General features: G+C 49.0%; 1 long non-coding RNA gene across 1 annotated transcript; it reads right to left on the bottom strand.

Moving 5' to 3' along the window:
* Positions 1 to 612: 612 nt before the first annotated feature.
* LOC133346904 (uncharacterized) lies at positions 613 to 14,853 on the bottom strand. Its single transcript, XR_009755657.1, has 3 exons — positions 14,733 to 14,853; positions 2,845 to 3,075; positions 613 to 1,046 (listed from the first exon to the last, which is right to left on the bottom strand). It is a non-coding gene; the product is annotated as an uncharacterized LOC133346904 (long non-coding RNA).
* Between the last annotated feature and the right edge of the window lie 6,640 nt (positions 14,854 to 21,493).

The following is a 21,493-nucleotide window of genomic DNA, read 5'->3' as shown; positions in this document are numbered from 1 at the left end:
ACATAGGGTGGTGACCACCGACCTACCATCGCTAACACACACACCATCACTCGCTAACACTCGCTACCTCTGACTCTCTGATACGACTCGCGTGGCCAAGCCAGGAGGGGGCTACTGGTTGTCCACGCTGACTTGAGGCTTGACTCTTCATCCCGGACACGAGTAAAAGGTATCTATTATTGGCGTTTGAACATCTTAATACCCTTCTTCTTGGTTCTTTCGGTAAAGTCACGTAGAAGGGAAATAATAAAATGATAAAAATAAAGTATAATAAAATACAATTCTCACGACGTTTCGGCCACAACGCAAGCAGCCGTCCTCAGGTGAAGAACAGGGCTGTCGGCAAGACAGCGTCTGAATGAACCTACGCTGTCTTTCCGACAGACCTGTTCTTCACCTGAGGGACGGCTGCTTGCGTTGTGGCCGAAACGTCGTGAGAATTGTATTTTATTATGTTTTATTTTCATTATTTATTATTTCCCTTCTACGTGACTTTACCGAAAGAACCAAGAAGATGAATCCCTTGCAGTCACGAAAGCTTTACATCGAAATGTAAAATCTTAACACCCGTTAAGTAATTCCACACAGGGTAGGTTTTATTTTGATCGCGTTCGGATCTGAAGTCGTCTTCACTTCAAAAGGGGCGTGCAGAGAAAGGGTGGTTGGTGGTCAGTCCCCTTGAATGCAGCCCGAGTAATTAGATCATTTCTAATTAGCACATTGGCCGTGTGCATTTGGAGTCGTTCGTGTGAATCGCTAACCTACCGAGTTAAATGGATTGGCTAATGATTCGACGCACTTTGATTCTACGTGAATTCGAGACTTCGTGGGACAACGTAGAATGGAATGGCGTGAACGTGTTGTTTTGCAACAGCAGAGTGTACCCCTTTTTTGTATTTATTAGATGTTTATGCGAATTTAAAATTACGATTCTTTGTTGCCTAGCAATGGCCCACCGAGTCTCAAGACTCGATTTTGCGAGAGCTCTTCTCGGGAATACTTGATCAGCTCCGTGTGATTCAGTCTCCCAGGTCAGCTTTCACCTGCTTTAGAAAACAGAGAAAACCTAATTCATTTTACTTTCTCGGCTAGGGACGTGAGCCACAGCATTCCGCTATTTCCGTGAAGAGAGTTTGGCAATTTTGCTGGGCTATTCAATAAAAAAAACACACAACCAATATATTGACCGTTATTAGTTTCCACTTATCAATAATAGAACACCGTTTCATTGATGGACCTCCAATTGCGAATCGCGCGCAGTGGCCGCGTTGGGCAATCGGGAAGTGCTGAGTGTGGCCACGTGGGTCCGCGATTGACCCCTTGAGCTGTGACCTCAGACTCGGCCCCTGTAATTGGAGCCTCGTGATTTTTAGCTTCGGCGTTGCCCGTTGGATTTTTGACTTTCTCGACTGTACCCAGGTGGGGGAAGGACGCTGTCAACAATAATTCAGGGCAAATGAGCCAAATGGTGTGGCTTTATAACTTAAGAGGACGATTTGTTAATACTGCAGGCGCTGTGGCTCGGGGTCGCTCTGATTCGTCTCGGGTCTGTTTTCTGTTCTTTAAACAAAAAAAACCTCTCGGACCACTTGATTCGGTGCTGTTTCGTCCGAGTGAAATGTTGAACCGTTTAGCGCATCTGTTGGCCATGGAATGGGGCGTGCTGATGAGAGCTCCGCCCGGTGAAATTCTCCACAGCCAAGTTTGTATCTGCACAAGTCCAGTCCCACTATCTCTCTCTCTCTCTCTCAGCCACGATCTGCTGAAGCTCTCTCGTGGCTAGCGGACCTCGACATTGGCATTTAGCTCCTGAACATATCGGCATTCGCGAGAATAGAATAGCCACGATCTCTGCGTGTACTGGGAACAGCCACGGCTATAGAGGTGTGTGTTTTGCGAATTGAGTGTGACCGTATGAATGTCACAACTTATGTCTGTAATGCACACTTTGGAGCAAGTCCGACTGTAATGTTTCCACGCAAGGCAGAAGCGATATTAATTCTGGTGAGCACAGAGACATGGGAAACGATGGGTAACAAGATAACAATGTCAATTATGGGTAGTTCCAGTTTTACGATTTAAAAGCAGTGTTATTGTTATAGTTCACCTTGGACGGAAGCGATACCGATAAATAGACGTCGTGCAATTGTACCGGACGACGCGTATGTTGAGTGTGTGTGGGAGCGGTGGTGCAGTGGTTAGCGCATTGTGCTACGAACCCGGCGATCTGAATTAAATTCTCGCTTACGACCAATAAATAACACGTGGCGAATATTTGAACCGGTCCTGGGCCTCCCCTAGGTCGACAACGCCTTAAAAATTAGTACCTGGTGCGGTGTGTTATCAGCGCTGGGGATACAAAGGCAGCATGGTTCTGGCTACACCACCCCCTCGCTAACAGCACTTGCCCCAAAAAGTCTGTGCAGGCTATACGGGGGATCTTTGTCTTTGCTGTGCAACGCATCGCAAGCACTCGGTGTTTCCGAGCAAGCAGCCGAGTAACTCATTGGTCGACGCACCAATCAATTAGGGGGTTTTGACCTAAACTATATTGGTTGCAGAGACTTCATCAAAAAGTAGCTACGTATCGTTGGGTTGGAGCACTGCATGCACTATTCATAGGTGCTCGTTAACAACAATTTCCCCAAAAGCCTGTTAAAGGCTGCATGGGGACGGGGGGGGGGGTGGGTCTTTGTCTGTTTTATGTTACATGAACCCCACCGGCCCTGCCGCGGTGTGCAGGAATCGTTATGTTTATGGCAGCAGCGATGACTCTCATGAGTGATCATCCATCGTGGTTATCTGTCTGCGGGCGGCCCTGGTGGTTACTTCTGGGTTACCCACCTCATTTTACGACGCTTCGCGCGGGCATTGTTTGGGCGTGGAGCGCGGCGTTGTCGAGGTCCGCTCGTCGTTTTTCACCGGCGCGGAGCGGACGCACGCGGATTCCCGTGGGGGGGCCCCCCTCGCCGTTCCGAAAGCGCGCGGCGCTCGCAGCAGCGGGAGGGCGCGCGGCGCGGAAATCCGCGCGGAGTCCACGCGCCTCTCCGCAGCGGACATCGAGCGCATGCGTCTCTGCCGGGGGCCACAAAGAACCGTCGACGTTCGAAGGAAGAGCGGTTTATACGGTCGGTTACTGGTGGGACTGGCGGCACAGCAGTGGCCCGTGCGCTGTGCTATGAACCTCGTGACTTGAGTGTTCATTCCCGGCCACTGCGACGGAGAGGTGATGTCTGAACCAGTCAGGTGCCCGCTCCATGCCTTTGCCAAACCACGCGCTGACCAACGTGGTGAAATATTGTGGTCGAACATCCGCGATGACTGATAAGGGTGCGGGGGATGCCTTCGTATATCGGTGGGTGGACAAACGCTGTACGTTGATTCACGTGTATACATTCAGTCAGTGCTGGACATCACAAAGTGGCGCGGGTTGGGGGGGGGTGTAAGTCGACAAAATATCAAAGATTGGAGGATGGGGCAAAAATGTGTATTGCTAGGAGAGTGTAGAGAAATGTGGTGGTCATTCCGGTCCGAGTGAAGAGTGTGCGGCCATGAGTTGCCATGGACAGTCTCGTCCACGTGCGAGGTGGGGGAGCGTTCAGGGACGACCTTCAACGCCTCTCGAATGACTCCTTCTCGGGTTTGTCCTCAACGCCCCTCAGAATTGAGGCCGACTTCTGATTTTAATCACTTCGCAAATGTCACCGTCTCAATGAGCAACGCGTGGCGTGTCCCCGTGGCTTTCAATGTACCACACGTAATCTACGCAAACCGAGACGGATCTTGTAATATTATTCACTGCATTCATTACATGTTTGCAGCATTTTTAATAAATAAAAAATGCTTTGAGCATCTACAATCATAACCCTGATTTCCCTGATGGCGTTAAACGTCTCTGGAAAGGTCAGCCAAAACGCGTTTTACGGCGCTGTATATATAAAAAAAAATCTATCTTTCATATTTTTTCACGGACCAGAGCGAGAGAAGCTGCAGGGACAAACACCGACAACAACAACAACAACAATATTCCCTCTCCCTCCGCCCCTCCATCGCTCAGCCATGTAAATGATTGCATTGAAATTCCGCGTGGGCGTCAAGGTTATGGCTGAGAGGACAACCGCTCATTTGCAGAAAGGAGGCGAGCGCGCTAATAAATAGAATTGATGAGGGACAGGGCCTAGGCTGCACACACATACACACAAAAGCACCCGCGCGCACAGGACGCGCGCACCGGGACGGATGTGCCGAGGCCACGGTTGCATTCCTTCGGCGTGGATCCTCCTTCCAAAGCGCCGGGATATAAAACAAGAAGAAGAAAAAAAATCTACAGCGGGGAAGGCGTTTGTGTCGCGCGGTGAATGCCGATGAGTGAACGCGCGCATCGGCTCACACCGGTACCTGCCATCTGCCGTTCTCGTAATTGTATTTAGCCTCCCCCGTTGCTTGCGAATACGATTACTGTTGTGGTGCGAGAGGTGAGCGGGGGTATTTGTTTATATTAGGCCACTGGCCAAGTTTTGTTGTGGAGCGTTAATGCATTACTGCGGTCGATTACGCGAGCGTAAATATTCAGTGAGAGTGTAACGCAGCGTGATCTCGCAGGATTCGATGCCGGCGTTTTATTATTATTATTATTTATCGTTATTTAAAGTTTCTCTTTGGCTCTGTCCCGTGGCCATATGTGAATTAATTAAAACTTTGGAAATATAAAATGCTGCTTTTCAAAACAGAGCTTTGGCCATTCTGTGAACATTTTAAAAGCTGGCACGCTCCCTGGCGGGTGTTGTAAGTTGGGACCCTTTCAAGCCTGGCTGTCGTAAATGACCAAGCGGAATGGTTAGCCGAGACGGAAGGAGCCGCGTTCTTAGGACACATTAAAAGAAGCTCCACCCCTCTCGTTTGTTAATCCTGACCCACAATCCCTTGCCAGGAGAAGAGAGCTCCCATTGCTTGTTGATGTGGGGAGCTGAGAGAACATACCATGTGTGTGCTGTGTCATACCCCCACCTTCCCATTGTCAGCAGCAACAACAACAAACGCAGTGCAGCAAAATCCCTTATTGGTCTTATTGGGCTCTACTCTGCTCCTCACCTTCACCAACGTGCACTGACCAACTTGGGGAAGTATGGTCATATAACCCACGCATGAACCCACACGGTGTGAATTTTGATTTAAATCTTTCGTGACTTGCAGGGATTCATATTCTTGGTTCTTTCGGTAAAGTCACGTAGAAGGGAAACAATAAAATAACAAAAATATAAAACAATAAAATTGTCACGAGTGTTTCGATTGCAACAATGTTATTGTTTCCCTTCTACGTGACTTTACCGAAAGAACCAAGAATATAAATACCACACGGTGTGGTTAGGGGCCGTCCATAAATGACGTCACACACCTAGGGGGGGGGGGGTCAGACATTTGTGACGATGTGTGGCGAGGGGGGGGTTGAGAAATGTGATGTCATATTTGAGGGGGGGGGTCTGACTTTTTGTGACATCGTGTGACGAAGGGGGGCGGGGGGGGGGTCAGAAATCGTCCAAAATAGCGTTACGTCATTTATGGACGGCTCCTTAAGGCCCTAGTCTAGCAGTGGATTGAAAAACATGGCTGATCTGAGGACCGATCTGCTGCTGCTGAAAATAATGAAGATGTTTGCCAGCTATCGCCCGATGAAGCTGGTTGTAATCACCAGCGAAACGCACTCGAATTGTCAATATTGTGGGTTGACTCTCCCTACACTCCGGTGTGCTGAGATAGTAACGAATTGGCACATTTAGTTCACGTGACAAACCTTACTAATGGGCGAAAAATAATACTTCGTCAAAACCGCGTCCCATTGTTTGGCAAGGCCGTCGCATGAGCAGTGCAGACAATCGACTCGGAGGTTCCAGCGTAAAAAAGACTTGAGCAGATGCCATCGTCAAGCTAACGACCGTTCACATCACCCAATTCTTCAGTGATGTTGTGGTGGTGTTTTTTTCTCTCACGAACATTACTTTAAGTTTGAGCTTACTAAGGGCACGTTGGCTGACAGAGGGTGCTGGGAGACGGGAGGGGAGGGAGAGTGGGGATGAATTTCAAAATAAGAACAAAGCTGGTGAGGTGGGGAAAAAAGGGAGGCATTCGGGAATTTGCCCCCTGCCAGTCTCCCCCCCCCCCCCCAATCTCTGGTATGCGCTATAATTATCTGCAACAATGACGTTCAAAGCTGAAACTCGTTCAGAATGGAAGAGCCCCTCCGTGGAAAGGTACGGGGGATCTTTGTCCTTGGTTGGCTGTAAGCGATACACTTTTTTTGCCGTGGCCTTCTGGCACCCAATGCGACGATGCATCATAGCTTTTTTAGTTTTTTTACCACGGGAGAGGAGGCCCCAATGAATTCTCGTTAAGGTGCCACCGTCGTCGTTGAGACGAGAGTGTGCGTGGCATGCCTCGCGAAGTTCCGTGTGCCGCCTCGCAGGCCCCACCTGCCATTCCCACTCCTTCCGATTCCTCATTAATGAACCTTATGGCGGGACCCGGACCCCGGGGTCCCGAATAAACGCAAGTCAAAATCGCAATTAATTCATTTTTTTGGCGACTCCGTCCCACCGCGCACATAAACGCCGCGACCCGCCTTGGCGCGGATCGTTCTGTTGTCGTGTCGTGTCCAAGCGCAGCAGCGAGGACGAAAGCGCAGAAGAAACAAAACTTTGAAACTTTGATTAGCGCATCCTGTAGAGCTCGTCGAGAGGAATAGATGGCCGTGTCGTTCGCCTTCAACAGACATGAAATGACGTCGCGACGCAGTTTATGCGAGAGCCAGGGGCTTATGGGACCTCGGGGTCCCACCGTGAGGTTCATTTCATCAACTCAACAAGACATCGCATGCAGAGACGGAGCCGCGGCAAATCGACAGTCGTATACCCTGTGCCGCAAATTTCATTCGCAACGACACCGGGCGGTTTTTTTGTTGCTTTTGAAACTCCAACTTGACCTAATCACTCGCAAGTACAGTTGAAAAATAATAATAACTTTGACCCTCTCTGGCAATAAAACAAGTTGTGTTAAGATGTTCAACTACTAAATCGATACCTTGTGCAAGGAATGAAGTGTGCATTGACCACACATGGGTACTTGTGGTGAACATGCAAACATGCTCTGATAATATTTGCAGTCTTTGAAACTGATTGGACTACACACGTACAGTATATATCTGTCCGTCGGCTGTGCAAACTCAAACTTTTTTAAATCCCTTTTGAGATTTAGCCAGATCGTAAATAGTTTAGAACGGTGGTCTCTGGAGATTAGCACTCTGGCGTGTAAGGCCGTGGATGGTTTTAATCAAGTGCCTTTTAAATTTGGAAACGTCCAAGGTATATCTTTTATTCAACAGCCAAACACACGCAACTTGGGTCGACACCAGACAACAGCAGCGGATCCACCTAAGCCTTGCCCTGCTGTCTGACCTCGCTATTAGCGCCAATTATCCCCTCCATTTGAAGCAGGGTTGCTGGTTAGTGTCTCTCTTGGAAACGCCAGTGTCTTTGTCGCTCTTGAAAATATAATTGCACGCAATTATGCAATTTCAATTGAGAGGTTTAAATTTTTTTAAATTTTATATGACTACAGATTCATTAATCATATTACTTTTTATTCATCCCGTTCTAAAGATAAACGTTCAATGCAGTTCCAATTACTTTTAACATTAAAGACGCGAGTTATAACGTGGTTGTTTGTCCACTCTGGGTCCTCTTCAAATGTCAACATCGGCAAATCGTAAATCTGACACCGTTGTCCCATAATGCACTGTAATGACCTCGTGTAAGCGAACGCCAATGGGCTGTCTCCTTTCACAAATCATCGTCGCCACAAACCGCGAGCCAACAGCTGGGCTCCATCAAATAAGACGTCAAAGCCCTCCCGGTGCCGTGTTTTAACGGCCTGAACCGAGGGGCGGCTCGCTAACAGCCCGTCCCGTTCCCAACCCCGGGCAGGCAGGGCCCAGTAATCTCCACCACCACCACCACGCTCCGCGCACAAAAATCATAGCGTCCGACTTTCCCCGGGTCGTATCTAATGGGACCCATCTGAAGGATGGCATGCGAGTCGTAAAATGTTTTTTGTTTTGTTTTGCTTACAACCAGAGGGTACTGTGCACGACCGCTGACGGAGAAGTGTTTGCCGTTGCGTTTGCTGACACCTCGTTGAAACAGTATATCAGCAGCAACAACAACAACAACAAAAGACATTGGATTACACAACTGTGACTGTCGCAATCAACAAAGGCAATGATGCGGACACGGAACCCGACCGAGGCCTCGTAATTCTGCAGCGCGGACATTGATCGTGTTCATCATTCTGTGGACGTGATTTAGAAATGAAGTTCGAAACGCCTCGTGGGAGGGAGTTGCAGATGCACACACCTGGGCTGCTCCGTTTGCGGGGTTGGTGGAGTGTGGACAAGGCAGGGCGGGGGAGGTGCACGTTAGCTGGGGCTTGTGACGATGTCTCGTGGTCCGGGCTCTCGTGCGAGTTCTTTTGCTTTTAGAGGCACCCACAAGTTACATCTCAAAACATCGCCGCGTTAATTCATTGACGGCAACGAGGAACACAATCCTCGCTCCGCTTTCGGTTTATGTTGCCGCCGTTCGTTCTGCAGTTGCCACCGCCCTGACGATGGCGATATTTTACGTGCAGCTCTGCGGTCTCTGATTGTACCGAGTGGCGGGGTCGGCTTGTCAGACGTTTCGCTCCACGTACTGGATGGGGGCTTCCTCAGCAACTGACTCTGGACGTCTGGCATCGTGCTGAACAGCACGTGGTGCCCCCCCCCCCCCCACCAAAAAATAAACACCACATCGGAGAGCTCGACAGCAACAACCGCCGCTTACCATTTAAGTGGCGGTGACGTCACCGCTGCGCTCGTGCCAGGCTAGGTGTACCTCGAAGGCACGCGAACTTTCCATAGCTAACCGGCAGGAGATCACCCGGGTGCCATGTGTTTGACTGACCGAGATGACCGGCAGATGCACCACCCGTAAATCCCCGCAACACAACCGCAAGAGACCTGCACAGGAGTGCGGTGTTGTGGATGTGATATCTGTTCGCATTCGCGATGAAAAGCCACGAGTGATGCGGCAGCAGAAAAAAAAAGAACCTTGCATGCGCATTGGCAAGCAAGCATGATGCGTCTTGGCAGGACATACGTTCCTTAAACAATATTCCAGCACTGGCTCCAGCTGGTGATTTAAAAAAAAAAACTAATAAATGTAGTGTCCGTAGTCAAGCTTATCGTCAATACGCGCATCTTTGGAAACTATTACATTGTGATGGAATTGCACTTCCTCAAAGAGAGTCCATGTTGCCTTGAAAATTTCCCATCGAAACACCTCGACACATAACTGTGCTTAATATCCCACATGCAGTATATATATGGCCAGCCGTTGCCATTGCGATATTTCATTCTCCGATATTTCATGATTGGGCATGACGTCCGTCGTCTGTTGCTTCTAGCACGTCGAACGTACCGTCAGTCGCGTCAGACATCGTAGCGAACAGCATGCGGTACAGCCGCGAAACCTCGCGTTGTAGTAGAATATGTATCCCGTTTGGTTCCTTGCCCATCACGTGAATAATACTTCTAAGCAGTGCCGGATTATCAGAGTAGCAAAAGTAGCTACACATGATGCTACGGGCCCGCACTTTCAAGGGCCCCGCGCTAAATGCTTTCAAGCTATCAATTCCGGTTCAGTGATTCTGCACTTGCTCTATTACTATAGTACTATACTGCCTTCAACTTGTATGAACGACTGGGTGTTTAAGGTTAGCGATTTGTCGTATTATCTGGCTGTATAGCAAATGAAAAAATACAATTTACTATGCAAATTAAAAATTCGGATTCTTTGGGTATTTCGGTAAAGTCACGGAGATATGTTCAAAGAAAAAACCAAAAAAATTCGACGTTTCGATCGCAACACAAGCGTTCGTCATCAGGAAAAGGGGGTTAACTTCTAAAGGTAAACTGTTTATAAAGGTTTGAAATGAGCGTAGCCCAAATGTCAGCAGCCAATGTTAATGTAAGTGGTGGGCAGCGACCGCGATGGTGGTGAGGTTTTCCCACGAATCAAAGGGCCGCCCAGTAAAAATTTGCATGATAATGTAAGATCGTCCTCATCGGCTGGTTTTAGCTCGACTCGCACGCCAGTGAAACATCAGCGGATGAAGCCGGGGCCCACGCGAGCGTTAACAAAAAAAATCCGGGGAGTCCTCAGCCCAGAGTATTTGCAGCCCGTAACGTACACGAAAAAAATTCTGCCCGATGTATGCACTGAATGCATCGGCATTTCATGTCCCTTTGCGTCGCATGCAGAGTAAAGATTATCCGGTTAAAGCTCTCGTTTCCTTGACATGCGCCTGGACTATTGTCGTGATGAATTATGGTGGTTATTTTTGGTCTCCCCCCCCCCCCCACCGTCACCCCGTTGTAATATTCACTTCCATCAGGCTCGATTTTCACTTTCCCAAAGAAACCATTACCCCCCCCCTCCCGCCAACACCGAGCGCTCTGCGGCTTGCGTGCGAGGGCACACCGCTCGTTTTGGAGCTGCGCTACGAACCGGGCGACCCGAGTTCGATTCCAGCTCACGGCCAACTCAAGTGGCGATTATGTCAACCGGTCCTGGGCCTCCCCTAGGTCGACTCGGCCTCAATTGATTGCCTAGCGCCGTGTGTTAAACATCACCACTGGGGTGACCAAGGTGGCCAAGCGTGGAATTGCCCCCCACCTCCCTCCCTCGTGTGTCACAGTGCCGGGCTTCATAGGGTGCTACTCGTTAACAGCACTTGCCCCAACAGTCTGTTCAGGCTATACTTGGGTGATGCCACGACGCTCCGTCCCGGCAAAACCAAGGCGACTGCCACGGCCGGGCACGATCGCACGGCCACCCGTCGCTCCTCTCGCTCGCTCGCTCTCACGCCGCAGACTTTTCATTGTCACACAGAACGTTGTTGTTGTTGTTGTTGTGCACACCGCCCCCCCACCCCCATAAAAAAAATAAAAACTCTTTCGGAATTTTAACACAGAAACGCGTCCGTCGCGGCGTCTCGGTCGAAGCAGTCAATCTTGGGGCACGCCGCGAGTTGACGAATCTCAACCTCCCGAAACAAGCTTTGAAATTGACCGTACGCGTCGCGGGGAAGGAAGGAGATGGGCGCATTTGAAAGGCGGCGGGTCTCGCCCACTAATGAGCCCCCTTCCCTGTGCGGGTAACTCGATCGGCCTCCCCCCCCGCCACGGTGCCGCGCCCGTAATCGGCTTCAGATGAGCGGCTCGTAGACGATCGCCCCGGTGGTGGAGTGCGGACGGGGTCGCCGCCTCTGGTTTTTTTTTTAGTTCCCCACCAAAAACCCCACCGCCTTCCAATCCCACCGATCTGCTCAGAAGGTGGAACACAACAAAACAGACTCCGGCAAGCGCGTGTCCGCTCGCTGGCTGCGCCTTGCCGAACTTAAACGTTCCAGGCCCCCCCCCCCAAATCCCACCGGCTGTTTGTGTGCACGGCGAGGATCTCTGTTTGAGTTGCGTGATGACAGAGCGGGCGTGGTGGGGTTCGCGGCGCTTAGCGTTGTGATGGAGCCCGCTCCCTTTGTGTCTTTTCTTAATTCATGGCGATTGCACAATCCGCTGAACTATTACAACACGGCCGTGTTTTGGCTGTTGTTGTTGTTTATTTTTATTTTACAATCCGGACAGAAATGTATTTGTTGGACCAGTGAAGTACAGCTCGGTTCGTGTAAATAAAAAAACAATAATTTTTCTTCGTGACTTTAACTTTGGCAATATTGTAGCAGTGCTGACATTAATAAATGCACGTGCGGACTTCTAAGCAGATTTTTTTTAGGTGGGGGGTAGGGTGGGATACACGTTCAACATTTTAGTTTTTGCACTGGTTTAGGCCCTCCGAGTGTCACACCACAATTAAATGGAACATTCTTGCATAGGAGCCAATATTGAAAGTGCTGCGTCGGCAACAAATGCAATGGGAAACTTCTCCAGTCGGTGTGTGTGTGTATGCATGTGTGTATGTGTGTATGCATGTGTGTATGTGTGTGTGTGTATGCATGTGTGTATGTGTGTGTATGTGTGTGTGTGTATGTGTGTGTGGTAGACGTGGTGCTGGTCACCCACCCCTTCGTGTACCGTTCCGGCCTTCATAGGTGCTCGCTAACAGCACTTGCCCCACGAGACTATACGGGGGATCTCTGTGTATATATGTGCCTCTAATGCTTTCATAACAGTGCAGTGGAACAACCAAACTGAACCCAAAGACATTGCTCCCAAATAAAAAAAAACCTGCAGCCAGCTTTTTGTTTGTGAGTTCTTGGACACTTGCGGTCTGCTGGCCTGGGCCATGAGAGCGCAGAATAGCATCATCGACTTCAAAACCACAGCTGCGTCTGCACCTGCAAGGGCTATTGCACAGCGACTCTGCGGGCCTCTGGAGCAACGCTGCCAGACTAAAGAGTGTCTCTGCAGGTCTCTAGGAGTACCGTTGCTGGGCGAGCCTGCCGGTTATAATTGTGCAGAATTTCAAGTCGCGCCTCTCCCGTTGTGTGACCACCACGCCGCGAACAAACACCCTCCGTGCGTGATGAACACGGCAGACACGCGCCTGCACAGCGCACCTGGACATCATCATCATCATCTTAATCAGCCATGGTCTATCCACTGCTGAATGGAGGTCTTCCCAAGCCGTCGCCATCAATTGCGCCTGTACGTGAACTCGTCGTTTTGGGCGGCAGTGGTGCAATTGTGCAACACTTGTGTAATGACTCCCGGACAACTTCTGTAGTCGTCGTTATTTATTTATTAAGGCACGTCGCGCGGATAACTTGGGTCTCGCGTCCTACAGATACTCGGGCTAGGAATAACAAACAGACACTTGGGCTAGGAAAACTCGCAAGTAGCGACGACGCAAAGACAGCGAAGGCGTGGAGACAGTCGACCCCGATCCCACGACAGCCCCGAGCCCCCTCGCCCACCGCCTTATATACCCCCCCCCCTCCGCGTGGCCTCGCCCCGCCCCCCGGCCACGCCCCCTTTCTGGAATCGTCTCGGCCGATCCCGATCTTCCCCGATGGTTCCCTTCTGTAATGATCCCTCGTGACAACGCGCTGTCCCTGCACTCGCGCTGTCTCCCCACCACGCACCCTGCCTCTCTCTCTGCACTATCCCTGCACTTGTACCGCACAGCTAAGGAGGACCTGGGTTCAAATCCCGACTTGGGCGCCTTTCTGTGTGGCGTTCTTATGTTCTCCCCTTGTTCCGCACGGGATTCCTTTGGATTTTCCAGTGTCCTCCAACGGGTTAGAAAACAGACGCACGACATAACTGGTAATGGCCAAGACATCCCAGTGCTGAAATAAATACCTGCGAATGAATCCATTGGGATTACACGAATGAAACATTGCCCCCTACTGAAAAAAATTAACTTGGCAGGAACCCTCCTGAAAGTCTGGGCGATGCAAGAATCATGATAAATAAATATATAATTGCTCAATTTCCACGGTGGTTGTCCTCTCGTGCATGATCCCCCACCACCCCCCCCCCCTTTGGCTGGCAACCCCCCCCCCCTCACGTGTTTTTCTAAATCAGAGGTTTCTAGTACAGTAGAACCCCTCTTAACGACGATGATTGGTTCCACGAAAACCGGCTTAATTCATTCCGATAGCGTCGAAAGTTACTCTTCTCACCCAAAAAACGTACTTCATATTTAAACAATGGATACTAACAACATTTTTAACCAAGGCCGTAATTATAATAGATATTGGGGGGGGCACATCCCATAAAATAGATTTCTGTTTATATGATTGTGGTTATGGTCGTACTTTATTAATCCATAATCTCTGCCATTACATACATTGAAACAAGAAAAGGAAAAAAAGAAAAAAAACAGAGCAATGTAATACAATACACTATTAGACACTATTGTTAAAAATAAATAAAAAGTCTATCCCATATGTTAGTGAATTTTTTCATATTTTAGGCAGGAAATTAGTTTTTCAATTTTGATTTAGATTTTTTTATGGGGGGGGGGGATCCCCAGACCCCCTGGAAGATTTGGTCCCCCCCAATGTAGACTCCATGGCTACGCCTTGTTTTAACACATAATATTAAAAGAGACATGGTTAATCAATGCATCAATTTAAATATATTGTACCTACAACAGACTGTCGTTAAAATGGGGAATGGTTGGCAAGCGAGCACATTGGGCTCTATGGAGGCCCGTCGTTAAGCGATTCGTCGTTAACAGGGGCGGTCCTAAAGAGGGGTTCTTCTGTATATGTTTATTCCCACGGACCACGCATTCCTCCCTCCGTATCTCATTGTAATTCCCAGCATACACATCTCCATGATCATTCGTTCGTGGAATTTTTAGCTTTTGTTCCATCGTCATTACGATTCAAATGCCATCGCGAGTAAACGTGCACCCATTGATAACGGTCCTCTCCAGGCACGTTACGTTGCTAATCATCATCAAATTAAAGTTATTTTCGCAAGTAATTCCCATAATCGGCGGTGATTTTTGCAGAGTTACAAATGTGTTCCATCTGCTGCAAAAGTTTTTAGGATCCTGTGACACCGTTCACACGAGGAGGCCTCAGTTTGATTCCGGTGTTAAGACCTGCATGGGGAAGTGGCAATTATAAGGACAACTAATATGTGAAAAGGTAAAGATGAGTCGTCTCACCATAACAATGATGAGTCGCATTTCCCTTGGGAAGAAGGGTGTTGAATCTCGGCAGCTGATCTTATGCCTCAATGCAGGAGCTTCCGTGAAGGTGTTCGCCAATTGCAGCCGGGCCTTGTCGGGTTTGTCAACCCTGGAGATATTTCCGCAACCGACACACCACATCCAGTAACACCCTCTCGCCGTGGCTGTGCCTCTGCTCCAGTCGACCGATGACACAAAACAAATATCCGGTGAGAAAGGAAGCGCCCTCGACGCTGCGCGCCGACGCTTCGGGCCCCAACGCGATCCGGAGCGTGAGACCGCGTGTCCCTGCGTCGTCCCGTCCGCAGGTGTCGTCCAGACGAAGGGAATGTGGAGCAGCGCCAGCCCACGGGAAGGCCACCGCGACGAAGCTGTCCCCAGAGCCTCCTTTGGGCCAACTCCGCCGAGAACGTCCGCTGGTTTTCGTTCGGCGAATCGCTTTTCCCTCCACATTTTTAAACATGCGTTCAGAGTATTTGGCTGCGATACATTTTCACATGATAGACCACTTCGTTGAGCTATCATTTGTGGCCAGGTCGTTTCTAAAAAAAATAAGCTAATAGCTCAGTGGGATTTATCTGGTAAAATAAAAAAAGTTTTATTTTATTTGTAAAAAAAAATATCGCAATTCGCTTACCTTTCCTATGCTTTACACTTCTATCGCGTTTATTGTTTGTTGAAGTAACGCTCTAACTCGCCCTTGCTGGACATCTGTGCAAAAGATATTTACAACTCATCGGATTCCTACAGTCTCAATAAATATTGTGATTCTGATTCTGGCGAATCGCCGCGCTTCCCCAGTGCCCGTTGGGTGGTTGGCTTGGCAGGCGGCTGTGAAATACAATTTGCGAAACTGTTACAAAAACACAAGGCCTGCAACTTATTACGGTCTGCTAACAATTGCGATTGTGTGTGTGTTTTTTTTAACGGTCAGTGTGGCGGAAGGCCTGCCGCATGACGCTCGCTGCCCAGAATGCTGTTGTGTGGTTCTGATTTCATTGTGGGGGTGTAGTTTGTGCTCCGCTCACAGGAAATGCATTGTTGCGCTGAACATAATTTATTTCTTGAGATCTTGTGCAGAATATTGAAACTTTTAAATGTGTTTTTTTTTTACACTTAAACAGTCTGCTCGTGATATGGAGAGTCGTGTGTGCTTGCGATTACAGTAGGTGTCATAGTCAAGTGATTACGTGCACATAAATACATTCACCTTTTAAAATGTACTGGCTGAAAGCCACTCCTGCCGAAAGACATGTCGTTCGTTGTTAGTCTTAAAGGGCTCTAGAATGTTTTTTAGAATCCACATTTCCAGTGATATACAGTGCACTTAAAGCAAGCTTTATCGAGCATAAATAAACATCGCAAGCTCTTGCAAAGTAAATCATCTGAAACGGCTTTTTTATAACAAGACGTCGCCAAAACGCAAATTCAGAATTCCGTCTCGTACGAGAAATTCGCATCCCTCGGCGTCACGAACCCATCTCTCGCGGACCTCGGCGGGTGTCGGATTCCATCGCGATAATGAGAAGCACGTTGCGATCGCTCCTCTGAAAACAATTCCCCGCCAGGGTCAGCGCAGAAGAGACGAGCGCGCCCGCGTTTGTTGACGCGTCGCGTGAGTGCCTGCTGCAGTTCTGTGGAAGTGTCGTGCTGGCACGAAATGCTTATTTATCATTGTGCTTGCGCATGCATATTTCATGGCCCGCTGGTGTTCTCTCTCTCTCTTTCTCTCTAACCAAATCATTTCTACTTTGTGGATTTTTTTCTTACAATCCCTTTCTTTTTTAAATCCTTTATATTAAGTTCACTTGCTTGCTTGCGCGCTTACGACCGTGCAAATCTTTCGGTCGTTTTTTAACCAACTTCCCGTGATCCAATCGAGCTGACATTTTGCACACAGACTCGTTGTGCGTGACAATTTATTTTCGTGAAATTTTTTTTCCAAAATTTTACACTTTTTAGGATTTTTTTTTATATTTAATTACCAATTGCTTAATGGTGGCAGGCAATCATCTGACCCATAGGTGGCAGCCATCTCAAGCCAGAGGACGAGAGGACTCTAGCCGCCACGCATATAAAGGATTTATAGTGAAAAACTTTGTTTTTACGGGTTAATTTTTTTCTACCCATTTTTGTAGATCAGAGCGCTGAGGTGGTATCGCAAGCTGAGATCCTGGGGTTTGAATCCAGGCAACGCCGCACGTGATTTAAGCGGGTTCTGAAGTGTTTGTGAGTTGATGGTCTCATCCCTGTCACCATTGATGGCACACACACAAAGAACAATGATGCTACATTTGGTTCTGCACGAATTATTAAACTAAATGCCACCTAAATTTTGATTTAAAGCTTTCGTGACTGCAGGGATTCATACTCTTGGTTCTTTCGGTAAAGTCACGTAGAAGGGAAATAATCAAATAATATAAATATAAAACAATAAAAATTCTCACGACGTTTCGACTGCAACACAAGCAATCATCACCACCTGATGATAAATGCCACCTCCTGAGAATGTAAAATATTGGTTTGGCCGTCGGTCAAAGCAAATGTTACTCGTGTGGCAGAGTGGATGGGTAAGTGCTGACCTCTGTTGCGCAAACCAGAGGTCTCACGAAGCGCTCTCCTTTGTAGCTCCGTGACATCCACTTCCACGGGCCTTTCTCTAACAAGAAGGGATGCACTGCTCCGTATGTGAGAGATAGCAATGGATACTTCATCTCATGGACATGATGCCAATAGCACCATCGGGATAGCAATCGGAAGAGAATTGCAAATAATGTTTGAATAATCTATTTCGTTTTAATCGTTCTGACGCATTGGCTGCGATTATCGTACCACTGCGGTGTGTATGAACCGTAGCTCAGTCGCAATGTTTTCTGATTAAGTATCAAAGTGTTAAATTACAGTGCTGAAACATCGAAGTTGACCTCTACGGCCTCTCTACGTGCTGCGAGGAAAGGGCGATTGCCCGAAATGCCACCTTCTATAGACGTTCACTTTTAAGGCAGCGCTATGGACGATTGTGTTGAGTTTTTACTTTGACGTTGAGGCGTTTTAGACAGACTAATTTCAACGCGAAGTAAAGCATTTTACGCACGGCTTACGCTCTGAAATTTCAAAAGAGCATTCGTCTTTGTGTAATGCTATCATGAGGGACGTTCGTCATAATAACGGTGATACGTGATATCAGTGGGATAGCATTGTACTTTTTTTTCTCCACTCTAACATACACAAGGGGCCAACAAAGCAGTTGCAGATGTTAACAAAGTTGAGCGGGCACTTGCGGCGATGCGGGGCCACGGCTCTGCTGGCAATCGCGGCATCTCCGTGCTGTCGTGGAGGTGTCAACAGAAATTATGACATCACAGATCTGGGCGATAGAGGCTCTGGGTCAGGGACGGCAGCAATACAAATATAAATGGAAACAGAAAATGGCTTAATACGCCAGTCGGCCAGCCATTTAAAGATGGGAACATTTTTCAACGCAAATCGTTCCATCCGCGTGGCGCTGGGGCAGATCGTGCAACTCGCTATCAGGACGGAGCGAGTTCTCATGCTGGTCGGGAGTCAGTTCGGCCCACAGCCCCCTCCAGGGTCATTAAAATCATACAATCAGTACCCCTTTGTGGGAGATCAGCAGTGAGTTGTCCTGTGGAGAGATGAAACACTCACCATGGGGAATGTGGCATTCGCTAAGCAATTAACGCTGTCTGCGTAATTAGAGACGATTAAAATTAAGATTGAGCTCCCAGCGTGCGCGTGCACGTGTCCCACGTGACGACGACAGCGTTAATTGCTTAGCGCGTCACGTGGGACGTAGTTAACAATCATCGGGCGCGTGCAGTGTGGAAGGACTTGTTCTCGAATGGGATGTAAATTGGTACGTTGCGTGGTGGTGGGACTGGAGCTTGGGAAACCCTGACTTATGGGCTACAACACCAACAGCAGTGTCTGAGAACCGCACACTTCTCATTGTGAATATTTGATATTAATATCGCGACAAAGCCCCGTGGCCTGGGGAAACGGGATTACGGGTCATTGAGAGAATGGGATTCATCTTCTTGAAATAAAAAACAAACCCTGAATCCGCGGCAGAGCGCAACAGCATTTCGCCGCGTCCTTGTTTTTCCCTGCCTGGCTCGGGCTCATTCGTTAATTAACGCCGTGTCAGTATTGTGATCGTATCTGCCTTGGCGCATGCAAATTAACGTCACTCACTCGCGTTACGTGAGCCACGGCGGTGGTGGAGGCGTGCCGCCGGTGAAGTGGCCGAAGCATTTAACCCTGGCCGCAACCTCGCCCCACCCCCGCACCCACCCCCCAGCTCACTCGATGCACGTTGGCTCCTGTCGGAGAGACTCGACCCCCCCCCCTACCCCCGTCCCACTGGCGATATTTTACCCCGTCCTCTCTCCTTGTTCCATGCAGAGTTGCAGAGGGGCAGTTCCCCTGGAATTTAACGCGCCGCGTGTTACTTCAACGCGACGATTCACGTTTGTTTTTTTCAACACGTGCATATTGAGTTGAACTACTAATGATGGCTAACAGCGGTGGTGAGTGATATCTTGAATGGGTCCTGTATCCACCCCCCCCTCCCCCCATAACCACCTTCACCACCAACCCGTGTTGACAAATTGGTGAAGTATGGTCAAACCACCCCCATAACTGCCACCACGTGGAGAGAGAGGAGCTTCATCCGGCAGTGGATTGACACCCACGGGGCTGCACGTTTGTAATCGTCGTTACTGGTTCGTGCTGCTTCATTGCGCGAGCGACCTCGTGCACATGCACTGAGGGTGGCTGGTGTGCGTTGTGTGTATGTGTGGTGTGCGTTGTGTGTGTGTGTGGTGTGCGTTGTGTGTGTGTGTGGTGTGCGTTGTGTGTGTGTGTGGTGTGCGTTGTGTGTGTGTGGTGTGCGTTGTGTGTGTGTCTGTGGTGTGCGTTGTGTGTGTGTGGTGTGCGGTGTGTGTGGTGTGCGTTGTGTGTGTGTGTGCGTTGTGTCTGTGGTGTGCGTTGTGTGTGTGTGGTGTGCGTTGTGTGTGTGGTGTGCGTTGTGTGTGTGTGGTGTGCGTTGTGTGTGTGTGTCTGTGGTGTGCGTTGTGTGTGTGGTGTGCGTTGTGTGTGTGTGTGGTGTGCATTGTGTGTGTGTGCGTTGTGTCTGTGGTGTGCGTTGTGTGTGTGTGGTGTGCGTTGTGTGTGTGTGGTGTGCGTTGTGTGTATGTGTGGTGTGCGTTGTGTGTGTGTGTGGTGTGCGTTGTGTGTGTGTGTGGTGTGCGTTGTGTGTGTGTGTGGGTGCGTTGTGTGTGTGTGGTGTGCGTTGTGTGTGTGGTGTGCGTTGTGTGTGTGTCTGTGGTGTGCGTTGTGTGTGTGTGGTGTGCGTTGTGTGTGTGTGGTGTGCGGTGTGTGTGGTGTGCGTTGTGTGTGTGTGTGCGTTGTGTCTGTGGTGTGCGTTGTGTGTGTGTGGTGTGCGTTGTGTGTGTGGTGTGCGTTGTGTGTGTGGTGTGCGTTGTGTGTGTGGTGTGCGTTGTGTGTGTGTCTGTGGTGTGCGTTGTGTGTGTGGTGTGCGTTGTGTGTGTGTGTGGTGTGCATTGTATGTGTGCGTTGTGTCTGTGGTGTGCGCTGTGTGTGTGTGGTGTGCGTTGTGTGTGTGGTGTGCGTTGTGTGTGTGTGGTGTGCGTTGTGTGTGTGTGTGGTGTGCGTTGTGTGTGCGTTGTGTGGTGTGCGTTGTGTTTGTGTGTGGTCTGCGTTGTGTGTGGTGTGCGTTGTGTGTGTGTGTGTGGTGTGCGTTGTGTGTGTGTGTTGTGTGTGTGGTGTGCGTTGTGTGTGTGGTGTGCACTACGGTGTTGAAATGTTAACTACCTCGGCTGGTATAAAGGAGGTCGTGGATTCGATCCCGACCTTGACGCCTATATATTTGGAGTTTGCATGTTCTCCCCGTGGTGGCGTGGATTTTTCTCCGGGTCCTCCGGTTTTTCCCTCCACATGTATAATCAACGTGCGTTTAGAGTATTTGGCTGCTATGCATTTCCACGTGATAAGCCACTTTGTTGAGCTATCATTTGTGGCCAGGTAACGCTTCTGAAAACTAGCTATATAGCTCAGTGAGCCTTACCTGGTAAAATAAAAAAATATATAGTTTCACAGCAGTTTAGCGTAAACACACACAACGAAACCAGCGTGCACACACACACACTGATTATAGCTTGCACCGCTTAAAACGCTCCAGTGACATAAGCTATTGACTGTTGTGCATGCGTCTGTTGAGCACACACAGAGACACACACACGTGGCACTCGCAGTCACAGGACACGTGGCTTTGTATTATTTCCCGGACTATGAGTAAAATCTAGGTGGGACTGGAAAACATTGACCTCGGCAACCCAGCCCTTTCCTGTGTTGTGACCAGGCTGGCCAGATATGAAGAGTAGCCCCATCTCATGTTCGCGTTCCCTTCATTGGAAAACAGCGTGTGCTCGCGAGTACTGTACAGTGTGCTCCAGATATGTTGTGACCCCCCCCCCCCCCCAATTTATTGACCACCAACCATTTAACTTTTGAGTATTAATTTCTGTAAAAAAAAACTTTCAGAGAATGAAAAGTGGGGGTCACAAGATGTCTGGACCAACCCTGTTACGCATCGGAAAACACATACAATACCTTGGAAATAAATCATAAATAACAGTCCCGGTTGCTAGCCCTCCATGGTCAATCCACTGCTGCATGAAGGCGTTCCCATACCA

Source organism: Lethenteron reissneri, chromosome 25 (genome assembly GCF_015708825.2).
Source record: "Lethenteron reissneri isolate LAM-NWPU_2019-01 chromosome 25, ASM1570882v1, whole genome shotgun sequence".
Taxonomy (NCBI): domain Eukaryota; kingdom Metazoa; phylum Chordata; class Hyperoartia; order Petromyzontiformes; family Petromyzontidae; genus Lethenteron; species Lethenteron reissneri.
The sequence above is the reverse complement of the archived record's forward strand: the minus strand, read 5'-3'. Positions and strand labels throughout refer to the sequence as shown.